We start from the raw sequence: 16,169 nt of genomic DNA on the forward strand, positions 1-16,169 counted from the left end.
AAGAGAGTGAGTTCGAAACCCACTGTCGGCAACTCTGAAGTATTTTTCCCTGTCTTCCAATTTCTACGCTAGTTAAATGTTGGGGGCTGTACCTTAATTAAGGCCACTGCCGCTTCTTTCCCTCTGCTAGCCCTTTCCTATCACCTCGTCGGTCGCCATATGACCTATCTTTGTCGGTGCGACGTAAACCAAATGTTTTTAAAAAAACACTACCTGCACAAGTTTTCATTCCGTCCGTGAAGGCGATTGCGGGTTTCCTAGACGGAAACGTCGTCTCTCAGGCCGGGAGATTTGTAACGGTGAAGGAGATGTTTGGAGAAGGTGAAAGGTTTGGCGGCCGTGGGCGATACTAGGAACTTTTCCAGCATTTGTCTCTGTGCAGGAGAATGGAAAACCACGTAAATCCATTCTCAGCACAGCTGTCTCCCCAATACAGATGCGTAGAGACACAGTAGAGCCATAGCCACCGGCCCCTCTTCTGATCGGTTGGCCGGATGGAATGCAGAGCTGTCGGACCACGAAGCAGCCGTAGCCACTTGTTGGTCGAAACCGACTCTGCATCCCCCGACACCGTTGAGACACGTGACACGTTTTCATTCCGCTCCCTGAAGGGCAGGGGTGGGCCACCTAAAAGTTAACGCCCTCCCTCTGGTCAGGAGATTTTGGCAGGATTAAGGAGGTGGGTCAAGGTTGTGGACAGCGAGGAGATGGGAAGTTGTATGCGGCCTCTTGGCTCATTAATTGTGTAATTTTATCAGGTTAATTAAATATAGTATATTTATTACTTTTTGTAGCGGTACTGAATACTTTGGGGATGATGAGAATATCGGGCAAGTGATTGGAAGTGGGAAATATGAAAGATGGACGAGCAGTTTCTTTTTATGGTGGTGGTGGTGGTGGTGGTGGTGGTGGTGGTGGTGGTGGTGGTGAATAGATTTGGATAATAAGGAGTCGGGTTAAGAAATTGGAGGTGAGAAGTATGAATGGATGACCATCTTTGCTTTGTCGTCTTCTTCTTCCCATCCACCAATCAGAGTCCTCTCAGCTGATCACAACAAAAAGTGATGAAAATATCCCTGAGGGTAAGTATGGAGAGGGGGATGAAATCGTTTTTTTTTGCTTTACGTTGTACGGGCACATATAGGTCTTATGGCGACGATGGGATAGGAAAGGCCTAGGAATGGGAAGGAATCGGTAGTGGCCTTAATGAAGTCGCCCCAGCATTTGCCTGGTGCGACAATCTTCAGGGCTGCAGACAGTGGCGTTAGTACATTATCTCCCGCATGCAAGCTCACAGCTGCGGGCCCCTAACCGCACGGCCAACTCGCCCGGTAATGAAATAGTAGTTTATACCGGAGTTTTAAACGGAGTGAAAGTGAAATGCGTATTTAGTCCTGAGTATGATCTATGAAAATGCAGACTGAAAGTTCGGTTAGCTGCTGCCTGTAAATGAGCGAGTGCCAGGGGGCGTTGAAATGGATTGATGTTATACGTTGCAACTGCCATCAATCTTATTATGTCCTCGATGATCGCTGCAGAAAATAATGAGCGTATTGTGGTGCTAGTTCTGGCTTGTATCTGGGATGGGTAAGGCGAAAATCAGTATCACTTCATTTGCAAATGAGGTGCCTACCTCGGTGGTAAATGCTACACAAAAATACATCATTATTAAGCACTAATTTTTAAATTAACAAAAGAAGAAAACATTTTCCTAAAATACAGTATTGTACAATTTACACTAGCAATTTGTCTATTAAAATCACAGCTATCCTTAATAAATTTATATTATTTACAAAATTCTACTCATAATATTTTCTGTACTTACAAACATAATCAACTCATATACAGTATACGGAACTACTTCAAATAATACTATACAGCTGCTATAAGGTTAAAATTTACGTTGCATTTTTGTTTTACTCCTTTGTTACATAATCAAGCATAATGACCTGCTGCGTCTTAAGCAGAGCCGCTTTCTCCATGCTTTTCATAGTTCCTGAAGGTCCTTCATATCTACCGTAAAGGTCCCAGGGCCCTCGAAGACCCCACTGTACTTCACCCCTACAGGCAGTCCCCTACTTCGGCTCCCCAATCTCCACTGAGCAGGGGATGAAATTACTGTATTTACAATCCACAAAAACTCTTTATTTACAATAACCTGCACAGGTCGAATGCCCTCTAACATTCCTTTCCTTTGTTGCTGTTTATTATTTTCTTTGCAACACCTCGAGTAAGTAGCGCGTTGTTCTCCGCTGGTACTGAACCGAGGAAGCTGGGATACGTTAGGGCATTTAGGGGTGTGGTAGCGCAGGGTGTAGTGACCGCATGCAAGATGTTCAGCACTGCATTGATGTTGTATTATGTCTGTTGCATGACAAACGTTCAGACACCACTCTAAGCCTCCTGAGTGGGTCATTGAAGTGACGGTACACTAGCGGAAATATCTTGTTTTTTTTATGTGTACGTTTATTCAGAATTAGAAATTGAAATGTCAACAGTAAAATTTGCAGAACACTTTAAATCAAGATTTTAATTGTTGCTATGTTCCTTCTTCCTCTCCGCCTATATCTGTTCCATCCGTTCTGATATCTATTTCCGGAGCTGATCTACGATGAGGCTGCTTTAGTTTCTTGTTCATCCCTGGAGATCACTTTTTTAATTTTTCTCCTAAACAGCTTCCTATTATGTGTATCCTTAATGTTAATATTTGCTTCTTTGAGGTCATTTAATGTCTGTGTAAACCATTCTGGTCGCACTTTAAGCTTTATGATTTTATTAAACATTTCTTTTGTCATTATTCATTCTGTTCAAAAGTCCGAAAAACGACAATCTTCTTTTGCACATGATGTGTACTACATTATCCACATGTACGTAGATTCGTTTATTAGATCGTGGCCTGTTGTATTCTGCTTCTGCTGTCCTTGGGTCAAGTATCATTCTAACCAGACTTCTTCTTCTTCTTCTTCTTCTTTTCCTGCCGCTTTTTTCCCACACCTGTGGGGTCGCGGGTGCGAACTGCGTCGCACATGTGGATTTGGCCCTGTTTTACGGCCGGATGCCCTTTCTGACGCCAACCCTCTATGGAAGGATGTAAGCACTATTGCGTGTTTCTGACGTGGTTGGTAGTGTAGTGTGTTGTCTGAATATGATGAGGAGAGTGTTGGGACAGACATATACACCCAGTCCCCAAGCCAGAAGAATTAATCATAAGCGATTAAAATCCCCGACCCTGCCGGGAATCGAACCCGGGACCCTCTGAACCGAAGGCCAGTACGCTGACCATTCAGCCAACGAGTCGGACATCATTCTAACCAGTCTATGTTCATAATTTTGTTTATCTCAATTTTCCGCATTTCTTTTAGCGTTCGGCACCATAAAGATCCTCATGTCTCACCACTGTATTGTAATGTTTAATGTTGGTGTCCAATGATAATGACTTTTTTAATGTTTTCGTAGTGATCTGGAATGCTACGTTCACCATCTTTGCTTTTCAACGTTAAGCTCTTTTTTGAATTGCTATTTATGTTTATGCATTTACCTAAATATTTGAAGGAGTTGATGTTTTTAATCTTTTTATTTATGATTATTAAACGTATGTTATAAATTTTTCTTTGGGAAAGAGAGCTCTAAACCTAATTTTCCTGCTTGCTCTATTAAGTTTTCGATTTGTATTTTGGCGTTCTCGGATGTGTCCGTAGTAAACGCAATGTCATCCAGGAAATCCAAGCAATCTATATATTTGTTATTCTTTTGATATACAAATTTAATACCTTTCATTTCTGATTTTCTCCTCTATCTTTAATCACCTTCCCCAGAGCATCAGTAAAAAGCTAAAAGTGACAACCCATATGCCTATCTGACTCCTGTTTTGATTATGAGCTATACATTTCATTTTGTTTCGTATTGAAGTGCAATTATAAGAAATAGTGTTGGGACTAGTTTCAGCCACTTAGTGGCAATAATCAGCCAAAATAAAAATTAAGCGTTCATGCGATAAATAAACATGTGTATATAAGATAAAGATAATGTTAGTACTGATTAGTACATTAGATGTACTGTACATTTCACACTAGATATTTACTTCAATGTCTGATATCGGCTTTCATTTTAAATACAGAATCACATTATGACAGAACCGAACTCGATAGCTGCAGTCGCTTAAGTGCAGCCAGTATCCAGTAATCGGGAGGTAGTGGGTTCGAGCCCCACTGTCGGCAGCCCTGAAGATGGTTTTCCGTGGTTTCCCATTTTCACACCAGTCAAATGCCGTGGCTGACCTCAATTAAGGCCACGGCCGTTTCCTTCCACTTCCTAGACCTTTCCTATCCCATCGTCGCCATAAGACATATCTGTGTTGGTGCGACGTTAAGCAAAATACCAAAAAAAAAAAGCACTTTATGACACGAAGGTCACACCCACAATTTTTGTTGTTATATGTATTTTAATGTTATAATATTGTTCCTACAACATTGCCTTGTTTTAGTTATCACATGAGCTTCTTAATTTTTATTTTGGGTGATGATGGTCATTCAGTGGCTGAAACTAATCCCAAGATGAATGTAATATTATTTACTTAGTATATTGTACTGAAAGAGTGGAACCTCTTGGCAGTTTATGTCTTTACCCGTTTTATTGCAAAATATTTAGAGAAATGTCCATAAAATGTGACTTTATATGAGCTGTTTGTTAACGTATTTTATATGATGATTGTAGTTTCCGAATCTAACAACGGAAGGACGTGTAGCGGGGAATCTCCGATCTTTAGTAAATTTTGCACACACGTTAAATGAGTCAAGAATAACACAATGGACAAAATACTTCGTAGTTCTGTTTATAGAATTTTGTTGCATTTCACAATACATCTTATGCGGTATATATTGTATGTTAAAACTTGCTGTCATTACTCCGGCGCAGTCCACTTCGATTTTTATTTAATTTTGTCAGTGAGTATATTTTGAACGTTAATAGAGTTAAGCCTAAAGTTTGTGTAACTTTCAGCCCAGACTTAACAAAACCTCACCTATAGAGAATATCATTATATACACAAGAACATTTTTCAGAAAACTCTTCTACACCCACTTCACTCAAGTGCACTCACTGCATCGCGAATTCGCGGAATAAGAGAAAGCCGGCGCTAGTCCACAGGTATACAGAGCCAGTCATATTCTAATAACTCCAGATAATTATATTACTCACTCCGCTATCCATCCCGTGTTTCACAAAAAGGAATCCGAGAGAGAGACGATTCAAATTTCATGCTATTATTATTCCACGCTGCGTTTTCAATGTTATATTTTTTTAAATAAAAGCAATCAAATTAAAACTTCGTTTCCTTTCCATGTCTCATTTATATTTAGTTTCCCGTGTAACTTCGTTTTTCGAAAAAAAAAATCGAATGAGTGTGGTAATTATGAGCACAGCAAAAGAATAAACAAGCTGGTATACAAATAATACTGCTGCTTTAACAAAACCGCAGTTTCGTTCCTCGCGGTTTTGCTGCGCTTCAGTTAATCACTTTCTCTGACTGGATTGTACCCGGTGATCATACTTTCCTCCTATGACCCATAATAATAATAATAATTATTATTATTATTATTATTATGGCTCGGACGTTGAGACAGTAATACGTTAGAATGGAAACTAAACTGGCTAGTTGGAAGTGTTGTCTACTCCTTTCTTCCATAATGTACCGAGAGTAATGCCTGTTGCCCACGGTAAAATTTTCTGTCAAATTTATTGTACAATAATTTAATTTCATAAAATTTCGGTTGCTCACGGTCAAATTCAAGTTTTATAAAACCTTCAATAAAACTTTTCATAAAATAGGACATGTTCTATTCCGTAAAATTAATTTTACGAAACGAACCAATCAGCGAAGCTGACATCACGATGATGCTGGCGCTACGTCGTGAGAAGATTGTGAAGCTCGATTGTAAACAAACACTTCTTTCTAAAATGGCAGGATCCGGGTGGACTAAGGAAGCTGTTAGTGTTTTACTGGAAGAATACCAGAAATATCCTTGTTTGCACGAAGTTAAAACGCCACTTTACCACAATAGAAATGCAAGAAGAGAGGCAAAAAACACAATCGCCGAATTCCTATATGAATGCTGGTCTTCTAACCTCAACTAATTTTCGATCATGGACAACAATTCTCTACCTTCTTCTCTTTTCTTGATCCAATCCCGAGTCCAGCATTTCCTGGCATTTCTTTTCTTCCATTTTACCATTGTACAACATATAATTGCAGCTAAAGCATCAAGTTTTGCTTTGTTTGTTGCAACCATACTCTCAAACACACTGTAAGTTGAACAGCTGATTCTTGGTTAAAAAGTTTATCAATAGATGGCAGCATATACACATCTAAGTTCAGAGGTGAGTTCATAGATGGCCATCCTGATGCTTCGACGGATTTTATAAAATAAATTTACCGTGAGCAACAAAACTTGTTTTCACCAAATCTTTATAAAATGAATTGTACAACAAATTTTACGAAACATTTTACCGTGAGCAATGGGCATAACATAAATTTTAGTGTCTATTAGGTGTACCCCTACGGTATATGCAAATCCCATAGCCGAATCGTTGTACGGGGTAGCCTACATTTGTTGATCGCTTTAGTGAGATTGCATTCTAACCTGTCGCTGCATAAAATGTCCGGCTCTAAAAAGAAGAAGAAGTAGGAGAAGAAGAATCTTAGGTTCCACTAACTATTTTTCCGTTTATCGGAGACGCCGAGGTGTCAGTATTTTATCCCACATGTGTTATTGTACTTGACAGTAGATCTACTGACACAAGGCTGGCGTAGTGCACCACCCGCCATTAAATACCACCGAAGTAAGCCAGAATCGAACCCACAAACTTGAAATCAGAGGGCCTACCATATTCAGTCTGATATACTCAACCCGGCATTAAATGGTTATTATCATTGTTAATTTATATACGTGTTGTTGTTTGATTCATCATTCCATAGACCGGTTTCATGCAGCTCTCCATGCCACCCTATCCTGTGCTAACCTTTTCACTTCCACGTAACTATAGCATCCTACATCTGCTCTAATCTTCTTGTCATATTCATACATTGGTCTACCCCGACCGTTCTTACCGCCTACACTTCATTCAAAAACCAATTGAACAAGTCCTGGGTGTCTTAAGATGTGCCCTATCATTCTATCTCTTCTTCCCGTCAAATTTAGCCAAATCGATCTCCTCTCACCAATTCGATTCAGAATCTCCTCATTTTTTGAATCGATCTAGCAATCTCACCTTCAGCATTCTTCTGTAACACCACATTTCAATATCTTCTATTCCCTTTCTTTCTGAGCTAGTTATCGTCTATGTTTCACTTCCGTACAATGCCACATCCAGACGTATGTCTTCAGAAACAACTTTCTAATTCCTATAACAACGTTTGAAGTGAGCAAATTTCTTTTCTTAAGAAAGCTCTTCCTTGCTTGTGATAGTCTGCATTTTATACCCTCCTGCCATCATTAGTTATTTTACTACCCAAGTAACTATATTCGTCTACTTCCTTGAAGACTTCAGTTCCTAATCTGTTGCCTGCATCACTTGCCTTCGTTCGACTGCACTCCAGTACTTTTATTTGGACTTACTTATTTCCCTGGATTGTGATTCCCTTTCCAAATTCCTCTTTGATTTCCTTTGCTGCCTGCTTTATGTAAACATTGAAAAGGAGAGGGGAGAGACTGCAGCCTTGCCTCACTCCTCTATGGATTGCTGTTTCTTTTTCAAAGCCCTCGGTAATTATCACTACAGACTGAGTTTTTACAGTTTGTAGATAATTCTTCGTTCTCGGTATCTGATCCCAGTCACCTTCAGAATCTTAAATAGCTTGGTCCAATCAACATTATCGAATGCCTTTTCTAGATCTACATACGCCATGCACGTGGGCTTGTCCTTCTTAATTCGATCCTCTAAGATCAGATATACATTTCTTCTGAAGCTAAATTGATCTTCTCCCAACTCAGCTTCAACTTTTCTTTCCATTCTTCTGTATATAATACGTGGTAAAGTATTGTAGGCTTGAGATACTAAACTAATGGTGTAGTAGTTCTCACACTTGTCAGCAATAACATTCTGCCGAAAGTCGGATGGCACGTCTCCTGTCTCATACATCTTACACAATACATGGAATAACTTTGCCACGCTGGTTTCTCCTAAGGCAGTCAGTAATCCAGAGGAAATGTTATCAATTCTAGGTGTCTTGTTCATGTTTAGGTCTCTCACAGCTCTGTCAAACTCTGACCTCAAAATTGGGCCTCCCATTTCATCAGCATCAACAGCCTCTTCTTGTTCCAGAACAAAATCTTCTACGTATGTACCTTAATACAATTGTTGGATACGTTCCTGCCATTTTTCTGCTTTGCTTTCTTTCTGCTTTGCCTTCTTTCCATCTGAGCTGATAATATTCATATACATAGGTTTCCTTTCTCCAAAGGCTTCCTTGATTTTCCTGTATGCAGCATCTACCTTTCCCAGGACCATACAACCTTGCACTTCTCCTTCAACCATTCTTCCTTAGCTGCCTTGCACTTTTCTCCCACTTCATTCCTTAATCGCCAGTATTCTCTTCTGCCCTCTTCATTTCTATCATTCTTGTATTTTCGTCTTTCATCTATCAGATCTAGTATCTCCTGAGTTATCCACTGATTCTTAGTTGATCTTGTTTTCCTTCCTATCATTTTTTTCAGCGACCCTTACTGACTTCATTTCCCATGACTATCCACTCTTCCTCTACTGCATTTCATTCAGCCTTTTCATTTAGTCCTTGTGCAACATGTTCTTTGAAACAATCCCTCACACTCTTTTCTTTCAACTTGTCTAGATCCCATCTCCTTACATTCCTTCCTTTCTTCAATATCTTCAACTTCAGGTGGCATTTCAGACCAACAAGTTGTGGTCAGAGTCCACATCTGCTCCTGGGGAAGTTTTCCAATCGAACACCTGGTTTCTGAAACTCTGCCTAATCATAATGAAGTCATAATAAGACCTTGTAGTGCTCCAGGTCTCGTCCACGTATAAAGCCGTCGTTTGTGGTGTTTGAACCAAGTATTAGAAAGGACTAAATTATGATCAGTGCAGAATTCAACCAGCCAACTTCCTCTTTCGTACCTTTGTCCCAATCCAAATCCTCTACTGTATTACCTTCTCTTCCTTGGCCTACCACTGCATTTCAGTCTCCCATCACAATTAGATTCTCGTCACCTTTTACATATTGTATTAAATTTTCTATCTCTTCATATATTCTTTCGATTTCTTCATCATCTGCTAAACTAGTGGGCATATAGACCTGCACTATTGTTGTGAGCATTGGTTTCGTGTCTATATTGACGACAATAATTCTTTCGTTATGCTGGTCGTAGTAGCTTACCCGCTGCCCTATTTTGTTACTCATTATTAAACCAAGTCCTGCATTTCCCCTGTTTGATTTTGTGTTGATAATTCTGTAGTCGCCTGACCAAAAATCCTGTTCTTCCTGCCAACGTACTTCACTTATAAAAACTACATCTAACTTTAGTCTATCCATCTCCCTTTTCAGATTCTCTAATCTACCACAATGATTCAAACTTCTAACATTCCACGCTTCGACTCGGAGAATGTCATTATCCATCCTCCTGATGATCGCCCCCTCTCGTGTAGTCCCCACTCGGAAATCCGAATGGGGGACTAGTTTACCTCCGGAATATTTTACCCAGGGGGAAGCCATCATCAGTACATCATTCATACAGAGAGAGCTGCATGTCCTCGGGAGTTAGTTTTACGGCTGTAGTTTCCGTTGCTTTCAGCCGTATAGCAGTATCAACATAGCTAAGTAATGTTAAGTATTATTACAAGGCCATATCAGTCAATCATCTAGACTGCCACCCTTGCAAATACCGAAAGGCTGCTAATCCCCTTCCGATAAACCATTCGTTAGTCTGGTCTCTCAACAGATTCCCATCCGATATGGTTGCACCTGCGGCTCGGCTATCTGCTTCATTGGGACGCGCAAGCCTCCCCACCGCGGAAAGGTCACATGGTTCGCATGGGAGGATTCTATATGTATTTGCTAATAAGCCCATGAAGACTACGAAAATTATTAAGAGGCATGCATTTACCTTTCCTTGTGCCCAAGTCCTTTCATTCTTTTACTGTGGACTTCCTTCCTGTCTCCAGACCAGGTTATTCCAGTCTTCTTTGGTCGTTCCTCTTGGTCAACTTACCGTTTATGAATTTTGGATCTGAACATTTTCCTGTTTTGGACATCTACTGGTGTAATTCCTGCCGTTTTCAAATCGGCTTTCATTTCGCCAATCCATTTCGTTGTGTCTGTTTTAGCTGTACTCCTGTTTTCATAAAATTCAACTATTTGTTTGGTAAGCCTCTCTGGATGCTTTATTTTAATATGTCCATAGAATCTGCGTTTTCTAATGTCGCTATGAATATTTGTGTATTGTTTGGTTTCCTGTCTGCCTCTAAGTTGGTATTGTCCATCGCTGAGTTTTGGGCCTAGGATGTTTCTCATGATGTTGCGTTCCTTTTTCTCTATGTTTTCAGTGTCTGTTTTCCAGTTCGAAATTAGCGTCTCTGATCCATAGAAGCATTCTGATTTAATGACTCTATTGTAGTGTATTGTAATGTCTTATTTTTGTGTGCTTTGAGATACATTTCTTGTTATGGATATTTTGAATTAGTCGATATGCATTTTCCGGCTTTTTGGCATCTAATTTTGCCATATTTTTTCTCCATTAATTTCGGTGCTTGTTTGTTGAGGTTATGTACTCTCACTTCAAATGATATCTGAAAGCGGAAGTTTTCTTTCAGGATTTCAATCTGATTTTGAACTGTTGAAATGTGTCACGTTAATATTGCTAGGTCGTCCGCCAATGCTAGGCAATCTAATGCTAGTTTCCCTCTGCTTAAAGTGATTGGTTGGTGAATTTTGAAGACCAATTTCTGTTTGCGCCATTCTTGAATCACGTTTTCAAAGATATGGTTGAAGGGTAAAGGTGAAAATCCATCTCCTTGTTTTACTCCCGTTTTGATTTCAAAGGGATTTGAGGTTTCCCCCATGAATTTAACCTTGGACTTCGTGTATGTCAGTGTCTGTTTTATGATTGCAAGTGTTTTCATGTCTAAACCTTGTTCGTTGAATATTTGGAAGAGTAATTTGCGATCAACTGAATCATATGCTTTTTTGAAATCAAATTCTGTGATGTCATTGGATTAGGATTATTCTTCTTTTTTCGTTATGCCCGTTTACAGAGCGCGTTGGAACTTTTCAGCTTGATGATGGTTTTCCTTTCTTCTTCTCCTCCCAATATCTCTTCATGAACTCGCTATGCTGTTTCTTGCGTTCTTCCATCAATTGTTTCCCTGTGGTTCTTTTAGCCTTTTCCGTGAACGTGTGCTTTGCACCCAGTTTCCCAAAAGCCTTGCGATCCCTGATGATATCTTCTGTGATGTTCATTTCTTTTAAGTACTGCTTTATTTCCTCTAACCAGCTAATTTTGACCTTCTTTGAATTAATTATAGATTTTGCATATCTAGTGTCGTCTATTCTACAGATGTGGCCATAGAATTTAAATCGTCTCCTGTGTACGGTATCGGTGAACTTGTCGATTGCTTTGCCACGTTTATTATTATTATTATTATTATTATTATTATTATTATTATTATTATTATTATTAGTATTATTATTATTATTATTATTCTAGGACCCGGGATGCTCAGTAGCATTCGTTATAAATAGGTCAGATAACTCGTCCTGATATGCCTGTACTAGTCATATAGTTTTCCTGCGCATTGCAATGATTTTATGAACATTTAATAACAAGCGCGTTAAGGTATGCCGCAGTTCTTAGTCAGACTTCATCCATTCTTACGTCATAATTCCGTCTGTTTGGTAAAAATCTATCCATATATTCACTTCTTTTATCCTGCAGTCCTTCATGTAAAGCTTGGTATTGTGTCGTAGAAGGCAATGGTGTTTTTAATCGCAGTTCTTGTATATAGAACGTTTGTCTTGTGAGCTCAGAGGTTAGTCTTGAAGGAGCGTTTAGTAGACTTTTTTTCTCTGAGCAGCATGCGGGTTATAAGTATACCTCGGATTTGTAGGTGGTAATAGGTTAGAATGCAAAGTAATTTAGTTTGTAGGAAGTGTCATGCAACCCGTTGTACCATAATGTGGGAAGAGTAGCATAAATTCAGGGAGTTCTATAGGCTGTACCCCTAATTTCTATGCAAATCTCATAGCATAACACAGTGTAAGTTTGCATTCTAACCTATCAGCACCTAATAATCCGGACTCTAGTTATAAGGAACACTCAGCCATCTATTTAGTATATTTGGAAGCTAGAAAAGGTTAGAGTATCAAAGAGTATCTAGAAGGGAATAGTATTCTTCTGTGATCAGAGGAAGTATGTACACTCTAGCCTGACAGGTATTAATGAAACATTGCTGCATGCAATGGCATTGCTAAGGATGAAAATATAGTGTTGGTCGCTTAGCAACCTGCTGTGTACAGAATGTATTGCGGGTTAGGCTAAGCCTTCGCCTGCAATTATTGGAGTGATCATTTAATGATTTCATTTTATGATTACTCAAAGTTGGCTGAACTTACAGACCTATCAGTGTCTCATGATTCACCGCCAGGTAATTCCGGAGAAAATAAAACAGAAATGAAGCAAATCGGTCCATTAGAACGGACGGACGGATTTGCCAAAATTGTTTTTAGTAAAGTCTTTTAATATATACAGTAGATTATATTTCAACTCTACAATATGTACAAGAATCAACGTACAGTGATAAGAATTGAGTGCTACGAAAACGAGCATCAATAATTAAAGGAGTGAAGCAGGGCTGTAGTTTTTCTTCTATTGTTTTCAATATTCATACAAGATGAAGCCGAAATCCACTGAAAACTTTTCGGACGTTGTTCAGGATACCTTCTGAGTGTATTGGTATAAGGGACCCGTGGTCCCCGGTGGCTACTTACAGAATAATTGCATTTCTTTTGTTGTGTTGCCTGACTTAGCTTTGTACCTGTATTCTTCTTCTATGGCTCTACAGTTCATTGTGAACCTTGGCCTCTTCAACAATCTTCCGCCATTTATCAGTCCGACTTTCTTTCGTTGAAGTTTCGCAACTTGATCTTTTTTACACAGCGGGGTGTCAGCCGTACGTCCAACCCCTTCCGGAGGACGAGTAATTTTTAATGAGGGTTTTCTTCCCTTAGCCTTTAGAGAACCAACTCCACATACTACAAGGCACCAGCATCTTCACCATAGCCCCGTTAGCCGCCCCTTTTCACGGTTCCTGCTAGGCCTTCACAGCTACCGAAGCGGTTACGGGGCACACACAGTCCCCACTCTACATCACCCCACCAGGCAATCCCTTACTTTATGAAGTTGCCCATCTCCCACGACGTGGACGAGGGGTTGAACTTAGCCTATGGGATACTAGCTTTGTACCTGTATTGCACTGAATATAATAAATGCCAGTTCTTGACAAACGCCGGGGTGCCGAAATTTTGTCTCGCAAGAGTTCTTAAACGTGCCGGAAGCCAACGATGCCGTGATCATGATGGTCAACATTTTGAACAATACCTGTAATGGAACAGTTGTGCATTTGTTGCGTAATTTACTGTTCTGTACAGCACACTGACGGAACATCTTGAACGCAATGTGACAAAAGTGGACGTGTTTCGTCTGAGGGTTGTTGTATTACTGTGTGTTTTGTGTTGTTCGCTTTAGTTATTGCATTTTACAGGCTCTTTTCACTGATATGAAGATATTTTCACAGAAACAAGTCTGACTGAGGTAACAAACCCAATAAGTCGTAATTACATTATTACTCTGTAGCGAGCCACCTGAGAGAACAGGTCCCTTATGCCAGTATGTTCAGAATGTATCCCTGAATAACCTCCGAACCACAAAGGTTCCAGGTCATTATACAGTATGTGAGAGATTAAGTTTTCAACTGCAGTCATCGGAGGAAGCTGCGGTGGGGGCGCCACTAATGTAAACAGACAACTAACAAATAGACTGTTCACAATACCGATAAATGTTTGTGAACTCGAAAGTGGCATGTGTACACAAGAAACGCATACAATATATGGATATTGGTCTGTCTCACTCTGAAAACTGTTGCAATCTCATATAGCGAAGAACACGTAATGTGGTAACAGACCTAACACAGTATGAAGCACTTTCATTGATAAGCACGCCAATATCTAAGGAAGTCGCAACATACTATAATATAAAGGAGCTGTGTCACATGTCCCCATGGAAAAATCAAACGCTCATAAATATGTCTGTCATGGCCATCCATCAACGATTGCTAATTTCATCAATCAATCAATCAATCAATCAATCAATCAATCAATCAATCAATCACTACTGATCTGCATTTAGGGCAGTCTCCCAGGTGGCAGATTCCCTATCTGTTGTTCTCCTAGCCTTTTCTTAAATGATTGCAAAGAAATTGGAAACTTACTGAACATCTCTCTTGGTAAGTTATTCCAATTCCTAACTCCCCTTCCTATAAACGAATATTTGCCCCAATTTGTCCTCTTGAATTCCAGATTTATTTTCATATTGTGATCTTTCCTTTCAGATGACCGCTAGCCATCAGATATAACCTACACGGTTGCTAGGTAACATTGAATGACCATCCATACCTTACATGACAGCCTGTACGGTTGCTACGTAACAGTACTTTACATCACAACATGCACGGTTGCTAGGTTACACTTCTGTCACTCATTTTGTTACATGGCACTATTTTGTTGTGCAGAGCTTTGGATGACCCCCCAACTCCAAGACACATTTATGTCAATACTGCATACGTTATTCAACTTCATGATAATGTGTTCTGTGATGACGGTGTGAATAGAATATTTATTAGTTCGATGTGTATACACTGCCTGAAAAAAATTGAAGCACCCAAAAGGGGAGGAAATGAAATTAAACCCCGCGTGTTCATAGGGCATGTGGTGATGTATCAGCGATAATAATATCGAGTCAAATTTGCAAAGAACTTGTCAGTATGACATTGCACCCCCTGCGGCCTGGATGCCAGCACTGATGCAGTTGGGAAGGGTGTCATAAAGCCGTTGTATCCTCTCCAGAGGCAAGTTTTCCCACGACTGTTTGAACTGGTCCTTAATATCCTGGATACTTGCACTGGGACAGAGTTGACGTCCAAGCTGGTCGCACACATGTTCTGTCGGGGACAGATCTGACAATGTTTCTGGCCACAGGAGAAGCTCAACATCACACAGACAGTTCACAGAGATACGTGCTGTGTCTCCTGTTGGAAAATGACACCACGATACTGTCGCATGAGAGTTAATACATGAGGACGTAAGATATCAGTGGTGTACTGTTGTGCCATCAGAGTTTCCTCAATCACTATCAGCCGTGACCTGAAGTCATACCCAAAGGCTATCCACCGCTCTGCCTGTCCCAAAACATTGGAAGAATGGAACCTATCCTCAGGTCGTGGCCATATTCGCAGACGATGGTTATCCGGGATATGCAGAACCGCGATTCATCGTTGAACCCAATGGGACGCTATTCATCAGCAGTCCATAGTTCCCGGTCACGAAACCACTCCAAACTTAGTCGTTTATGCGTTGGTGTTAATGGCACGACATTTACCTAGTCCAGTTGCTGCTAGTCTCCGACTAATGGTGCGGGATAACACAGAATGTTGCAGGCAGTCCGTTACCTGTTCTTGGATGGCACGCAAAGATGTGAAGGGGCTATGATGTGCTTGGTGCACAATACGGTAATCCTCCCTTGTGATGGTCAGACGTGGTCAAACGGAGCCTTGACGACGAGTATTCCTGACCTCACGTTCGAATTCAGTCCAACATCGGGCTACTGGCACGTCCGAATTCCCCACAAATATGGATATTGCACGAAATGGAGATCCATAATTAGGCCCCTTTCAAACTCCGTCAGATGCTGTCTCACACGAGTACGCGCCACCTCCGTGTTCACGCCCCTTATATACCCTACCAGGCCTGGTAACAACACTAGTGCGCTCTGGTGGCCATTCTACTCGTCACAGAGAACTGCAACTGTAATCCTCTAGGTACTCATGGAAGATGGGAAGGTGTACGATGTTACATTGATATCCGACCATTTCTTCTAGGTGATTCA

At 40.4% G+C, this 16,169-nt stretch overlaps 1 protein-coding gene across 1 annotated transcript in view; it reads left to right on the forward strand.

Moving 5' to 3' along the window:
• Positions 1-16,169, forward strand: part of rsh (radish) — a 951,216-nt gene that overhangs the window by 565,047 nt on the left and 370,000 nt on the right. The gene's annotated exons all lie outside the window — the stretch shown is intronic.

This window comes from Anabrus simplex, chromosome 11, assembly GCF_040414725.1.
Source record: "Anabrus simplex isolate iqAnaSimp1 chromosome 11, ASM4041472v1, whole genome shotgun sequence".
Lineage (NCBI taxonomy): Eukaryota > Metazoa > Arthropoda > Insecta > Orthoptera > Tettigoniidae > Anabrus > Anabrus simplex.